Consider the following 15,769-nt stretch of genomic DNA (forward strand, 5'->3'; position numbering starts at 1 on the left):
CTGGGCCTCGAGGAGAAGTCCTAAAGGGGGACTGGGGGACATGATGCTTAGTGGGCACTGTTGGGGGGGTAACCCATCTTCCCTAAGGTCACGCCAAGAAAGCTGCCCCCTGCTTTGCATTGAAACAGGGTCTGGAGGCTACTTACTGTGCAGCCCCTGGAGATGAGCCATCTCCCATCTGGGCTCAGGGGAAGACGCCTTGAAGGGGAGGGTGACAGGCTGCAGACAGGCCTGGGGCTTGTTTGGCACACCTCCTGCCCAGACTACAGAAGACATAGCCACTGCGGATTGATTGAGCTGGGCAAACAGCATGAAAAGTCTTAGCCCATCCTTGGGAAGACCTGGGTGTCCACTGAGAACTGAGCATAGGTTACATCTTTTCGCTCCTTTCTGTCTCTCTTTTCCCAATCACATTACTTTAAGTTTTCAACATGGTCTCAACCCATTTTCTTGTTTTTAACTCTCCCCGAAGAAGTGAAACGGCACCAGCCATGCTCAGTGTCCCAGACAGACAATCAGGGAGTGAGTTCCACCTTGTCTGAGTTGTTTTCTCAGCAGTGGCGTTGCATGGGGAGGGCCATCCGCCATGGAGACTTCTAGAAATTTCTCTGCAAGGTTAGTTTTCTCTACCCCGCTTGGGGATGGAGCAGAAGTTACTCCAGTTAAGCACAGAAACTTTCTTTTTAAAAGCACTTCCCTTGCCCTTTTCTTCCTGTATCCTGGTTCCTTCTCTCCTTGCGCTCTCGCTTAGGCAATAGCGTGTCGAGTCATTGCTTCTGATCACGAATTCCTTTTTTCGAGGCAAGAGCGTGTTTGTTTTCTGTGGGAATCCTTGCTGCCTGCCCCTTGCTTTCTTAAAGCATTTCCAAATGTTAGTCAAACAAGAAAACAATGGTGCCTGGGTCCTGTGACTTGAAAATGAATAATGTATAGAGGATTACTCGCCCAAAGTCGTGAGGCCGACGTCATTTCCTTGCTTTCTTCAACATCATTATTTTTGAACCCGAAAGTATTTTGATCAACATTTTTGAGGAAGAATTGTATGGTATTTCCCAACCTTCCCCCGTGGGTGGAATTGCATCACTGAATCACTTTTCTCTATTTTTTTTCCGCTTTCTGTCTCCTGTTTTGTCAAGGCTTCAGCAAACTTCGGCCTGCTTTTTTTTTTTTTTCCTTTTTCATGTTTTTTTAGTCCTGAGATTTTAGCCTGGCATCTGCAGTTGTGTTAATTTCCCATCATTATTTGCTAGCCTAACAAGGAAGCCTCATTAAGAACAAAGCATTTGGCCTCCTCTTCAGGTGGAGGTTAGAACCCTGGGAAACACGGGCCCTCCTGTCTCACTCTTTAGCAATCCTAGAGGTTGAAAGGACGGTACACTCTTCCACTGTAGACAAAGTGAAATTTATTTCCTTTTATTTGCCTTTGCTGTGGTCCCTGTTTCTTCCACTAATCCATCTTAAGGGATAAGCATGAAATGAAAGGCCATGTGTGGTCAGATTGTTAGCGTTTTATCCCGGACTGAGACTCCAGATGAAGTGGCAGCTCTGACATAGGCCTGTGCAGAGCACAGACAGAGGATGCCAGTCTCGGGCCAATCCGTTCTTAGAAATACGACGTTGAGGTGGGGGACAAGTGTTGTGGCACCATGGGTCAAGCCACTACTTGGGATATCCATATTCCATTTTGTAGTGCCACTTCTTTCAGATCCAGCTTCCTGCCAGTGCACCATGGCAGGTATCAGAGGATGGGTCACCCACATGGCAGACCCAGATGGAGAGCTCTGGGCTCCTTGCTCCGGCCTAGCCCATCTCTGGCTGCTGTGGGCATTTGGCAAGGGAGCCAGTGGCTGGAAGATCAGTCCCTCTGCTGCTCCTGCTGCTGTTCTGCCTTTCAAGTAGATAAAAATAAACAGTTACAAAAATGTGACCTTGGAAAACTTTTGCTCCATCGCCTCATCACAGAAGGGGCTGGTGTCACTGATTGTGCCCATCTGGATTAGGCTTCTCCTGAGTTACAGAACCAAGAGCAGATCAATAGTCATTTCAGTGCCAGCAGATAGGTGTGTGAACATGGAGAGGCAGAGCGACAGAGAGGCTGGCCGGCAGGTGTTGGCCCATCCTTTGCAGGGGCTGGCACATGGAGACCCAGGAAGAGCTGGTGGTGCATTCTCAAGTCCAGAGGCAGGCGAGACCCTGACCGCCCTCTTCCCCTGCAGGACCTCACTGTCCTTCCTTGTAGGCCTTTCGCGAAGTTGGCGTGGCTCACGTATGCTGAGAACAGATGGCTGTACTGAAAGCTGACCAATTTCACGTGCATCTAATCTACAGAATGTCTCACATGTGGGTTGGCGTTTGACCACATCTTGGACACCATGGCTTAGCCAAGTTGACACACGGAATTAGGACTGTCATGAGCCTCTGATGTGAAGAGTCACGAGCTAAGGGCTGGGGGAGGGGCAGCTGTTCTCAGCGCTGGTGTCTCTGGCTCCTTCGCTGCTTGCTGTTCCTCCCTCACCTTCACCCTTTCCCTCCCTCCTTCCCCACCCACTGCCCGAGATGGGGCGCAGGTGCCAAGTGAGAGGAAAAGATAGTGATGCAGGTGGTGGGCTGGTGGGGCTCCGATTCTGAAGCCAGACTGGACTCCGTCAGGCTGTTTGATGACCGTGGGCAGGTAGGTCAGCCTCAGGGAGCCGTGATCACCTATTTCTACAGTGGGGATCACGATATTTAGCTGATACAGACGTGTGCATCCCCTCACTTCCAAATGTTGGTAGTGATCCATCTCACAGTGTTTTGAAGATTTAAATCATTGCTCATACTGAACTCCTTCGGGTTTTGTGTACCTGGACTTACTGTGAAGGTTAGCTTGCTTTGCTCGCATTGAAAACCATTGTTTCCATAAACTCTCCTAGTGAAGGTTCGTCTATGTTAATCTCCTTTGCTAGTTCTCAAACATGCCAAACATATTCCTACCTCAGGGCCCTTGCCTGTGCTGTTTCTTCCACTTGGAGCTCAGGTAACTGCCTGGCTTGTTCCTGAACTTCTTTCAGGTGTCTGCTCAAATGTCCCTCCCTCCCACTCCCTGAAGGGCTTTCTCTGACTACATTAAATAAAGTATATGTTCTCATTTTCTGTTGCTTTTACCTTGCTTTGTTTTTCTCCCTAGTACTTACCTAGAGTGTGTATTTATTTTCTGTCTACACCTTCCCAGTAGAATAATGGTTTGCAACCTTGGATGCTCATTAGACTCACAATGGGAATTCTAAAAATCCTAATGCCACATTGTACTTCAGACCAATTAAGTCAGAAACTCTGGGAAAGAGATCCTGTATCAGTAGTTTACAAAACTCCTGATGATTTCTTTATACAGCCAGGACTGAAAACCAGGGGCAGGGGTTTGGCCTAGCAGTTAAGGTGCCTGTGTCCCATATTGGAGGAACCAAGTTTGAGTGCTGCCCTGACTCCTGATTACAGTTTCCTGCTAATGCAGGCCCTGGGAGGCAACCATGATGGCTCAAGTAATTGGATTCCTGATATCCACATTGGAGATCTGGATTGAATTCTTGGCTCCAAGCTTTGGGCTTGGCCATTGTGGGCATTGGGTGAGTGAACCAGTGGATGGAGGAGCATGCTGTCTCTCTCCCTCTCCCTCTCAAAGATATAATAATGGAAAGATTGAGAAACTAGTGCTATAGTCTAGAACCTTACTACGAGAATGTGGACTGGTAGCATCAGCACCAGCTGGGAGCTTATTTGAAATGCAGGTTCTTGGTCCTGCCCCAGACCTGCTGAGCTTCTCTTTGGCAAGGTCTCCAAATGATTTGTTGGACGCTATAGTTTGAGGATGTACCACATTTGAATGCATGCTGGAAATCTGCTTTGTTTGCTGCTGTATTCTTAACATCAGTACCTAGCACATAGGAAGCACTCACTAAATATTTACTGAATGAATGAAAATGAGAGGAAGAAGGGAGGCAATAAGGGCAAGAGGGCAGAGAAAGCAAAGGGCTGTACCCTGCCCATGTTCCCTGGGCACAGGTGTAACCAGTGCTGCTCTTCCCTGCTCTCTGCTCCCAATCAAAACACAGCCAGCCTCATGTCCAACATCTCACGGGCTTGCCTCCAGCTCTCTGCTTTCCAAAGCGATAGCTGACTAATCAAAGATATTGTGATAATGAATTGCCTAACTACCCAGCCCTGCTTCTTCTCTTCAGGCACATATTTGATTAGGGGCCTGCTGAAACCAATTAACCCATTAAGTAAATAATTCAGAAAGACTTTATAGACTACCTACTACATGCATGGCTTAACACAGGCTCAAGAGACTATGAATCAAAGATGGAGCAGACACAACTTAACACTCCAGATGTAGAGACAGACGTTTAGGTAAGTGATTATAACTTGAGGTCAAAAAAAAAATTTCAGTGCCGTAAGACAGTGGTGGGCATGTTGATAGACTGCTGTGGAAGGTCAAGAGTGAGTGATTATTTCAGATTTGGGAATCACTGTAGACTTTCTGGTAGACAGAGCAGGGGAGATTTGGGTGGCAGATGTGAGTGGCTGGAATTTGGGCAAGTGAGGCATGCTCGTGGGTTTTGCTGATGACGGGTATTTAGGTGGCAGTAAAAAATATTGAGTAGAGTCAGTTCTATTTGGAGAAGATGACTGAAGGCGGTGGGAGCTGGGTTGGAGAAAGGAGACTGTGAACCCACTGGACCCAGTTTGAAGATGACTGAAGATAATATCCAGGTCAGCTGATAAGGCACTGACCTTGGCAGGGGCAGTAGGAAATGAAATAGGGAGATAGTTTTGAGAAGTTTTTCAGATGGCCGCTATGGCTGGAGCTGTGCCGATCCGAAGCAAGGAGCTTCTTCCGGGCCTCCCACGTGGGTGCAGGGGCCCAAGGAACTGGGCCAACTGTACATGGATTTCGAAGTTTTTTTTAAGTTATTCTACTTTTTCGCTTCTATTAGCCTTTTTTTTTTAAAAAAAAAAAAAAAGATTTTATTTATTTATTTGAGAGGTAGAGTTACAGAGAGAGGGAGAGAGAGAGAGAAAGGTCTTCCATCCACTGGTTCACTCCCCAAATGGCTGCAATGGCCAGACCTGAGCTGATCCAGAGCCAGGAGCTTCTTCTGGGTCTCCCATGTGGGTACAGGGGCCCCAAGCATGTTAGCTGTCCTCTGCTGCTTTCCCAGGCCGTTAGCAGAGAGCTGGATGGGAGAGGAGCAGCTGTGACATGAAGCAGCACGCATGTGGGATGCTGGCACCACAGGCAGACACTTGGCCTATTACACCACAGCGCTGGCCCTGGACTTCAAAGTTTTTAGCACCAAAATAAACTTCCCTCTGTTATATTGAGTGTCAGGTGGCTTATACGTGCAGTGTCTCCTTCAGACCTTACAATGATCCTTGGAAGTGTAGGGGATGTAATTTTTTTTGAAGGATGAGAAAAGGCAAAACTGAGGATGGTTAAATATCTCACCCGCGGTCACATAGACAATAAGAGGCATTTCTAGGGTTCCAGCCTAGGTCTGTCCCAACCAAGCTCTGCTCGCTCCTGCTGTGCCCCACCCCCTTCTGAGTTGGCACTGGCTTTTGCGAGTGATGATGAGTCAACCTTACATAAAGAAGGGCACGCATCATTTTTTTCTTTATTATTGGACAAACTTGTGTTTTCTCTGATAATCAAAATTGAAAATTTATGACGGCTGATTTCCCTCTGTCACTTTGAACACAGTTTCACAACCTGACCTTTGAAAGTGAAGACTATGAGTTCCTTAAAATATCTAAATTGGAGGAGGGCATAGAAGAAAAGCAATCTAAATTGGAGAGCTTGTATCGGGCTTCTTTGCGTCAGATAACTTAACAACAATTAGGAAGAATTCAGCAGTTCTTCCTTCGTGTAAGTCAAGTGTCCTTTGGTCTGATTCTATCAAGCCCTCCGTGTTAGTAAAGGGGAATTTGCTGATCACTCTGGGTCTGATACTGAAGAAGCAGCATAGTGCCTATTCGCTTAATGTGAGAGACCCTTTGGAGTCAGGGCTGTGGTCTGATGAACCGGAACTGACGGATGCCACCCTGAGCCACTGTGGTCCATCCAGAGGGTTTCAGGTCTCTGCACTGGTGTGCGTTGTAGTGTTTGGTGGAGGTTGGCCTACTTTGGGCTGAAGTTGATGGATGTGGGCGAGCAGAACTGGTTCTTCTCTTTCGTGCTCAGTTCTGGGGAAGCTCTGGAAGACTCATTATGCAGAGTTGCAGGTGGACTACCTTAGACCATCTCCATTTCTCTGTGAAATAAGGAGCTCTTTTCCCATCCAGCTCTGGCGTTCTGTGACTTTCCTTGCACACACTGAGTGAAATAGTGTCATAAATCATGCTTATTGCATCACAGCTCTGTGGTTTAGCTCCGTGTTCACGTCGTCCAGTACTAAGTACACCTTTGTGGTGGCCTTAAGGCAGTTGTACACAGCACAGAAACTGCCCAGCCACTTAACTCAATCTTTTGAGTAGGCACAGATTCCTTATCTTTTAGATCTAAAATAAAGTAGGTGGATTTTGATTCCAAGGGTCAGCGAGCCAAGTGTGGTAAATAGCGAGCGCTCCTCTGGACAAGGCGTTTCAGAGGCGATGCTGAGTGCCTTTGGCCGGCAGCGCACACAGATCTACGGCTTCCTTTTCTCATTTTGCCTGTGTCATTGCTCTTCCTGCACCGTGCATGTTAACGCTGCTGCTCCACCCTGCTCCAAATACAGCTGTGCCTGCTCAGCTGCGTTTTCTTCCTTCAACCAAAAAGCAGGCATCCAGCCCTGCCTCCCCAGGAGTGGGAAAACCTGGAGCTCTGAAGGCAGTTGCTTCGGCTCCCTATTTCATCTCCGATTAGGATGCGCAGGCGGCGCTGAGTGACATAGAACCCATCAAAGGTCTCTGCTTCCTGCTGCTTTCTTGGTTCTGGAGGAGAGGCTATACACAGGGATTACGATAGACTGGGGTAACAAGCAGGGTGCTGTGGAATATTTACTTATACTCAACAGCTGTCATTTTGACAAGCCCCCCCCCCCCCCCCCGCCCGCCCGCCCATAATGTCTTGATGCTGTGGGGCATGCGTGTAAGATCTGTGGCTGTCTGAGGACATTAATAAAAGGCTTGACCTCATGTGCCTGCAGGTGATCACAAGACAGTTATTGAGACATTCAAAGAAAGAGTGTCTTTGTCTTCTGGATCCTTTTGAAGAAACTAGGAAAAGCTTTCCCAAGGCCTCTAGTTGGCGAATTGCTTTGGGGCAGTTCTTGTCCTGTGGTTCATTGCTGATCGCTGAGAGAAGTTTGCACTCAAACAGACCTAGGCTTGTGGGTGACGACCCCTGATCCTCTTCACCTCCCAACCATGGGTGGTGTCTGACATTGAACTCCTTGCTGCAGCCCCAGCGCTTTGGCTGATGGAGCTTGGACTTTGGACCAAGAATTCGAAGCCAGGAAGTGGAGTTTTCTCAATCCCAACAGCCCCTTAACACATGTAAATTGCTTTCAAGCTGAGAAGAAAAGAACAGAGTGTCCTCTTTTACAACAAATCTTAATAGAACATGAGGGGAAAGTTAGACTTTGTATAAATTAGAGAAAATAAGGCCCATCATTAAACATTAGAGAGAGTCCTGGGGAATTTCCAAAACTGGTGCTCCAAAGTGAGCGATAGTTCTTGTGTGCCCTTGAGAGGCCCATCCTGGAGATGTCGACCCATTGCAGGCACCCTGGGCTCCCCTTCCACGTGACCAGCTCCCAACCTCCACTGTGTCCCTGCCCTGTCCAGATCCCCACATCCTGCTTGGCCATACCCTACTTCTTTTGGCCCATCTTCCCACACTTACTGGGTATATTGAAATGACTCTGACCAGCTATATAATTGGCAAAACACTGTGCAAAGTGCACATGCAGGGCCCCTTGTTCAAAAATTGTGAAGTCTTCCAAGCTAGCCAGAGCAGAACATTAAAACAAGCACAGAGCAGCACAGGGCCCTGGGTGGCTGCACCGTGCTGTCTGCTGTATTTTGGAATAAGTGGGAGTCAGTTTTAGGGCCATCGAAGTTTCAGACCCAGACACTGCCAGGGCCTCTGACAGCTCGCTGGTCTGTGATTCAGAGAGAGTCATCCAGACAGGAATTGTCAGGGTCTTGGTTTCTTTGTTTTCTGAAGTTGCTGGGGCCATGTTTGGGGTTTCATCCAATCTGTTGAGGCAGTCAGTGTGGTTTTTCCACTATTCAGAACTGGCAGAGGAACAGATTAAATCAGAGATGGTATGGGGTGGGCGTTGTGGTAGAGTGGACTGAGCTGTCAACTGTGACGCTAGCATCCTACGTGAGCACCCGTTCAAGTCTCGGCTCTCTGCTTCCAGTCTGGCTTTCTGTTAATGTGCCTGGGAAAGCAGCAGACGATGGACCAAGGTGCTTGGGCCTCTGACACCCATTTGAGAGACCTGAGTGGAGTTCCTGGCTCCTGGCTTTGGCCTGGTCCAGCCTGGCCATTACAGCCATTTGGGGAATGAACCAGTGGCTGAAGTTACTCTCTTCTCCCCCACCCCGACCTTTGTTATTCCATCTTTCAAATAAATAAGCAAATTTTTTTTTTTAAATTTATTTATTTGACAGATTGACAGATTGACAGAGAGAGAGAGAGAGAGAGAGAGAGATGGCTTTAATCCACTGGCTCATTCCCCAAGTGGCCACAATGGCTGGAGCTGCACCAGATAAAAGCCAGGAGCCCAGGACTCCATCTGGGTCTTCCATGTGGGTAGCTGAGGTCCAAACACTTGGGTCATTCTTCACTGTTTTTCCCAGGCCATTAGCAAGGAGCTGGATCGAAAGTGAAGCAGCAAGCGTAGGAACTAGCATGCATATGGGATGACCTGTGTCAGAGGCAGCAGCTTTACCCACTATGCCACAGTGCTGGCCCCATAAGTAAATCTTTAGAAAAAAAATTTTAAATGATGTTGAAGGACTGAAGAAGCTGCCGCCCCATTATTGAACCTCCTGGAGAGAGGGGACTTGAAGCCCAGGGCCCTGGAGCCTGAATTTGCCCTGAGAGGGGGCCTGCATTTCGCATGGAGAAGTGCTGCCTGGGGTCTACGGTGGCACTCATGTTTTTTTGGTGAAGAGAGTATGGTCCTTGCTCCAAATTATTGCATGATCTCTTTACACAATATACTGCAAATTAGACATACCAACTTTAGAGTTTTAATTTATTATTATTTTTTTAACTTTGTTTGCAAGACAGACAGACAAAGATCTGCTGGTTCCTTGCCCAAATGCCCACAATGGCTGGGGCTGATCCAGGCTGAAACCAAGAGCCCAAGCCTCCCACGTAAGTGGCAAGGATCCAGGTACCTGAGCCATCATCTGCTGCCCCTAAAGGAAGCTGGAATTGGGAGCGAATCCAGGACTTGAACGCAGGCACTTCGATATGGGATGCAGGCATCCCAAGCAGCATCTGAAGTGCTGTGTCAAGTGCTTGCCCCCAAAACACTTTAAAGCCAAGTGCTGGAGATGTGTTAGGTCTAGAATGTGAAAGAATGCCTTGGGTACTGATGTAAAGACTCTCTTTCCCAAAGGACAAGCTCTTGTCCTGTGTTCCTGCACAGACAAGTCACACCGACCTTTCCTCCTCCCCAGGGATGGTGAGGAAGTTCCAGCTGCCGAGTCACGAGGCCAGGCTGTGTGTGACGTGGCTGAGCTCTGCGTCTCTGAGCAGTGGCTCTCACAGTGAGAAACGTGCTGTGGCTGCTTTGGGGGGTGCCAAGGCAGGGTCATGGAGCAGCCAGGCTGCATGGGAGGAAAGAGTTGGGTCCAGGTGCCACAACTCAGCACAGAGCAATGGATGGGAGCAGACGGAGGGTGAAGGGAAAGGGGGATGAAGACTGAGCAGGGCCTCTGCCCATCCTTCCTCTTCCCTACCCTGGACCACTTGGCCACTTCCCTCCCTGAAATAGGAAGTGGTGTTGCGGTGACACCGAGGGCAGGAGCTCCTGCTGCCTGGGCCCCGGCACGCTTGCTGGCTCTGAGTCATCCAGGAAGTGAGGGCGTGGGTTACCGCCTCCTCTCCCACTATGGCCTCGGGCTTCCACCAGCAGAAAGTGCCCAGCCTCTTCCTAGTGAGAGGCTGTGAACATGACTAGTGGCAGTCTGTACAGATTTGGCAAAGGAACGGGAGCTGGGGTTGTTTGGATTGGGGATTATCGAGGGGAAAGACGATAGCTGAAGATACGAAGAGTATTATTAGCACATTCACGACCAGTGTTAGTCTTTAAAGGTCATCAAGAGCCACCAGCAGAGCCCCTTCCCCGAAATGATCCTGGAGACAGTGCTGGGTGGAAGTAGTGGGGGCTTCAAAAAGTTCCTGGAAAGAAGCACCTGGCTCCTGGCTTCGGATCAGTGCAGCGCTGGCCGTAGCGGCCATTTGGGGAGTGAACCAACGGAAGGAAGACCTTTCTCTGTGTCTATAACTTTACCTGTAAAAAAAAAAAAAAAAAAAAGGTTCCTGGAAACACGGAATTAAAAGGAAATGTAGGAATAGGCATTGTGGTGTAGCAGGTAAAGCCGCCACCTGCAGTGCCAGCTTCCCATGTGGGTGCTGGTTCGAGTCCCAGCTGCTCCACTTCCCATCCAACTCTCTGCTATGGCCTGGGAAAGCAGTAGAAGATGGCCCAAGTCCTTGGACCCTGCACCCACATGGGAGACTCAGAAGAAGCTCCTGGATCCTGGCTGTGGATTGGTGCAGTTCTGGCCATTGAGACCATTTGGGAAGTGAGCCAGTGGATGGAAGACCCCTCTCTGCCTCTGCCTCTGCCTCTCTGTAACGCTGCCTTTCAAAATAAATAAATAATTTTTTTTTAAAAAACAGGATCTGCAGAGAAGGGATCACTCCATGAGTTTTGTCACCTGTGGTGAAAAGTCCATGACTAGGGCTGGTGCTGTGGCTCAGTTGTTTAAAGCCCCGACCTGCAGTGCCAACATCCCATATGGACACTGGTTTGAGCCCCGGCTGCTCCACTTCTGATCCAACTCCATGCTAGTGAGTCTTGGAAAGCAGTGGAGGATGGCCCAAGTCCTTGGGCCCCTGAACCCATGTAGGAGACCCAGAAGAAACTCTAGGCTCCTGGCTTTGGCCTGGCCCAGCTGTAGTCATTATGGATATTTGAGGAGTGAACCAGTGGATTTCCAGAAGACCTCTCTCTCTCTCTCCCTCCCTCCCTCTCTCTCTCTACCTCTCTGTAACTCTGCCTTTAAAATAAATAAAAATAAATCTTTAAAATAAAAATAAGTCCGTGACCTTGGCACTTTTAATTTGAGGAACAGAGACATGAGAGGGGGAGAGAGAGTGAGTGAGCCAGTGAGCTCCCTCATCCACTGGCTCACTCCCCACGTGCCTACCATGGCCGGGGCTACTCCCATGTGGCATGTGGGTGTTTTAACCATTAGGCCAAGTGCCTGCTGCCCCTGACCTTGGCACTTTAGAGATCTATAATTTACTGAAGATGATCCCATAGGTTACCTGGGTAGGAATTCTGGAATTTTTTAAAAATATGTATTTATTTATTTGAAAGTCAGAGTTACACAGAGAGAAGGAGAGGCAGAGAGAGGTCCTCCATCCTCTGGTTCACTCCCCAAGTGGCTGCAATGGCCAGAGTTGCACCAATCAGAAGCCAGGAGCCAAGAGCTTCCTCTGGGTCTCCCATATGGGTACAGGGGCCCAAGGACTCAGGTCATCTTCCCACTGCTTTCCCAGGCCATAGTAGAGAGCTGGATCGGAAGTGGAGCAGCCGGGTCTCAAACCAACACCCGTATGGAATGCCGGCACTGCAGAAGGCGGCTTTATCCACTATGCCACAGCGAATTTCAACATGATACTTCTGTTCACTTGCAGACTGGGCTGTCACTGTCAAGTTAGGCTGGCAGGACTGCATCTGATCCATAGCAGTGAGGGGGCCTGAAAAACTGAAGCCCAACGATCATCTCCTGTCTCCTTTTAGCCAGTCACAGTTCTTCCCCAACCCAGTCTTTGCCAGAACTGCTAATGAGGAGAAAAATCGACTCCTTTGAGTTTCCTCACCTTTGCCCCTTCCCCTGCTTGTGAGCAGGCACTAATGAACAGTGAAATGACTAAAAGGTGAGCAGCTCCAGGAAGGAGAAGCAGAAGCAGAAGGTTGGCTAATTGAATTAACGCTCCTGGTAAGAACAGATAAGTCCACCTGCTAGGCATGTTGGATGCCAAGTTAACACATTGGAAACAAAGCTTTCCTTTTTGAATTTCAGTTTTAATCTAGGGGTAGGTAGTTTGGCACATTGTAGCGTATTAAATCTGCTGACTGACATCCAGTTGTTAGGAAAGACTCGAACTGTTCTAAGACTGTCCAGGGCCTCTCGATGTCAAAGCTCAGATAAAGTCCCAGATGCCCAATTGACTTCTCTGAAAAATAGAATTGAGATTGTTCTTCCAGGCCCCAGCCCTAGGCCACTCCCTACACTGAGAGAAATGCCAACCCAGGTGTTTTGCCCTTTGTTCATTTCCAGGTGAGGCCAGTTCCAGCCAGGGAGCAGTGTTTTTTGAGAGGATCCACTGGTTCACTCCCCAGATGACCACAGTGGCTGGCGCTGGGCGAGGCTGAAGCCAGGAGCTAGGAGCTGCTTCTGGGTCTCCCACGTGGGTGCAGGGGCCTGGGCACTTGGGCCGTCTTCTACTGCTTTCCCAGGTGCATTAGCAGGGAGCTGGATCAGAAGTGGAGCAGCCAGGTCTTGAACCGGTGGCCATATGTGATGCCAGGGTCACAGGTGGTGGCTTTACCTGCTGTGCCACATTGCCAGCCCAGGGAGCAGTGTTCTATCTCCTGCCTTGGCCACTCTGTGGAGAAGCTATGTAGCATGATGTTGGGGTGCTCAAAACAGGTGTTCAAGTTGTTCATCAGAGTCACCCCAAGGGCTCTTGAAAATTGTGGGCCAGGCCCCTCTCAGAGTTTCTGGTTTAGTAGGCCTGGGTTGGGACACAGAAGCTGTGAGTCTGACAAGTTCCCAAGTTCCAGGGTCCACACTTTGAGAACCACAGGTGCATAACTAAGAACTCTGAAACTGGACTTCCTGGGTTTGGTTCTTCAACCTCTCACTTGATAGTCATGTTTCTGGACAATCCAGAGCTTACGTGTTAGGGACCAGGTTTTTTTCATTGGAAAACAGGAGTGCACGTTGGGTACCCCATACCCGAGATGCTTGGGAGCAGAAGTGTTTGAGATTTGGGATTTTTTTTCCCCCTCAGATTTTGGAATATGTGCATAATGAGATGTCTTGGGAAAGTCTAAACACGAAATTCACTTAAGGTTTATGTACACTTTTTCCTCATAATTTTTTTTTATCTATGTTTTGACTGCGACCTCTGGGTTAGTAGTTGCATTCTCCTCTGTGGTGTCTTGTTAGCACCCAGAAAGTTTTGGATTTGGGTCTCTCTCTCTCTCTAATTCATTTATTTGCAAGAGCAACACAGGGAGAGAATGAGATGGGAATTTGTCATCCTCCGGTTCACTTAACATATGGCCCAACAGTGAGGTGTGGACAAGGCCAAAACCAGGAGACAGGAATTCCATCAGGGTCTCTCATGTGCTGGCAAATGCCCGGATACTTGGGCCATCTTCTGCTGCCTTCCCAGGCGCATTAGCAGGCAGCTGAATCAGAAGTGGAGCAGCCAGGACTCGAACTGGAACTCTGAAATGGGATGCTGGAATTGAAGGCAGTGCCTTAGCCCACTGTGCCGCAACACCGGCCCCAGTGGAGCAGTTCTGTTTTCAGGTTTTTAATGAGGGGTGTTCAACCTATAACAATATCTCATTGAATTGGGAGTCTTCACTGAATTACTATACACTAAGCTCTTAGAATATTGCCTGCTTGCCGGTGCTGTGGCTCACTTGGTTAATCCTCCGCCTGTGGCACCAGCATCCCATATGGGCACCAGATTCTAATCCTGGTTGCTCCTCTTCCAGTCCAGCTCTCTGCTGTGGCCTGGGAAGACAGTGGAGGATGGCCCAAGTGCTCGGGCCCCTGCACCTGCATGGGAGACCGGGAGGAGGCTCCTGGCTCCTGGTTTCGGATCAGCACAGCTCTGGCCGTGGCAGCCATTTGGGGGGTGAGCCAGCAGAAGGAAGACCTTTCTCTGTGTCTCTCTCTCTCACTGTATAACTCTGTCAATTAAAAAAAAAAAAAAAGAATATTGCCTGCTGTCTAGTGAGTGTTCAGTGCAGACTTACAGGCTCCCTGTGACAGTGAACATAATGGCTAAGATTTTTTGAGCACTTACTATGTGACAGAGATCAGCCAGGCACTTTGTAAGATTGTTACATTTAATCTGCACACCTCTCACTCCCTTCTTTATCCCTGCTTTCTTCCCTCTTTCTGTTATTCCTTCCCTTTCTCTTTCAGGGCTGTCACCTCTTCCTCTCTGTGTGTATCCCTGAGTGGCACCAGGAACATGGCAGGAGTTTGGTGGACATACATTGCATGCATATTGTGATCCTTACAAATCAAACTGAATTTATTCATCAGGGTTGCCTTCTAGTTCTTTGTCCTATCCTGGATTCTCCTTGACCAGCATCTTGGTAATTTTAGCCTCTGGTCTTTCCTTCCCCCTGCCACTGGGTCACACACACACACACACAGCCTGAAATACCTTGAGTTCGCTGTCTGCTTCCTGGGCCACCCATCAGATCTTTCAGTCAGGTACCCCTGGGACAAAGCCCAGTGTCTTTCTCCAGGAACAGCAGCCCTGGTTGGGCAGGGTGGAACCCATACTTCTGGGGGGTCCTGCAGGGAGGGTGACCCTTCAAGGCTGTCTTGTGTTTCTCTGCCCCAGTGGCACTGGGGCCGGTCTGCAGCAGCTCCCTCCCTCCCCATCCCCCATCCAAAGGATGCCACCCCTCCAACTCTTGGTCAGATGGGAGAGTTGGTTGTCAGGTATTGCCCTTTTACGGTTGTTTTAAACTCCCAGCTGAAGTTTCCAGATCCTAAACAGGTCAGCTGCCCGAGTCTCCGGTTACTCCTGATGCTCAGGTTTCCCTCTCACAGGTCCTGATAGTGGCTTCTTCTTGCACAGTTGGTGCTCCCAGGGCTTACCAGCAAGGTTTAAGGTTTCTGTGTGCGGCCTTCTTGGCAGACGACTCTCAGGGTTAGAAGGACGCTGCTGGCAGGTTTGTGGGTCTTCAGCATTTAGAGCCGGTCACATAGACTGGGTCCCCATCAGTCCCAGGGGAGTTCCTGCTCGGTGTAGAATCCATGAGCTCTTTGCTTGCCCTGTGGCTTGAGTATGAAATAAATGTGAATTGAGGGTCCACCCTATGCCGATTGTTCTGCTAGCAGGAATAGGGAGTAGGATGCGAAGCCTCTTCATTTGTGTTCTGTGGGTCACTAGAGGATGGAATTTGGTGACAGGAACAAGAAGTTGGGGGCAAGAGAACTGAAAAGTAATGATAAGCCTCAGAGAAGCAGGAATAAGGTGTTAACTTGGGAAACTGTTGAGACAGTCCTCAAAGATGTGTTGTGGGGGGCTTGCTGGCTGGGTGGGCCATGTACCAGCCCCTTGCAGGTTTCCCAAAGTCCTTTTCACTAGAGGACTTTAAAAAGGTTGCAGAAAAGTGGAATTGAATGATAAGTTTATTTGGAGGTAGGACAACTTGGAAATCCATACAAGTTCACCTGGAGTCATGTCGTATCTTTTCCCTAGGACCAGTTCCCTGCCTGGAATCCA

General features: G+C 48.9%; 1 protein-coding gene across 7 annotated transcripts in view; it reads left to right on the forward strand.

Annotated features, from left to right (window-relative positions):
- The window catches only part of ETV6 (ETS variant transcription factor 6), a 271,165-nt gene that overhangs the window by 68,358 nt on the left and 187,038 nt on the right, over positions 1-15,769 (forward strand). The window lies entirely within an intron of this gene.

This window comes from Oryctolagus cuniculus, chromosome 9, assembly GCF_964237555.1.
Source record: "Oryctolagus cuniculus chromosome 9, mOryCun1.1, whole genome shotgun sequence".
In the NCBI taxonomy this organism is placed as follows: Eukaryota; Metazoa; Chordata; class Mammalia; order Lagomorpha; family Leporidae; genus Oryctolagus; species Oryctolagus cuniculus.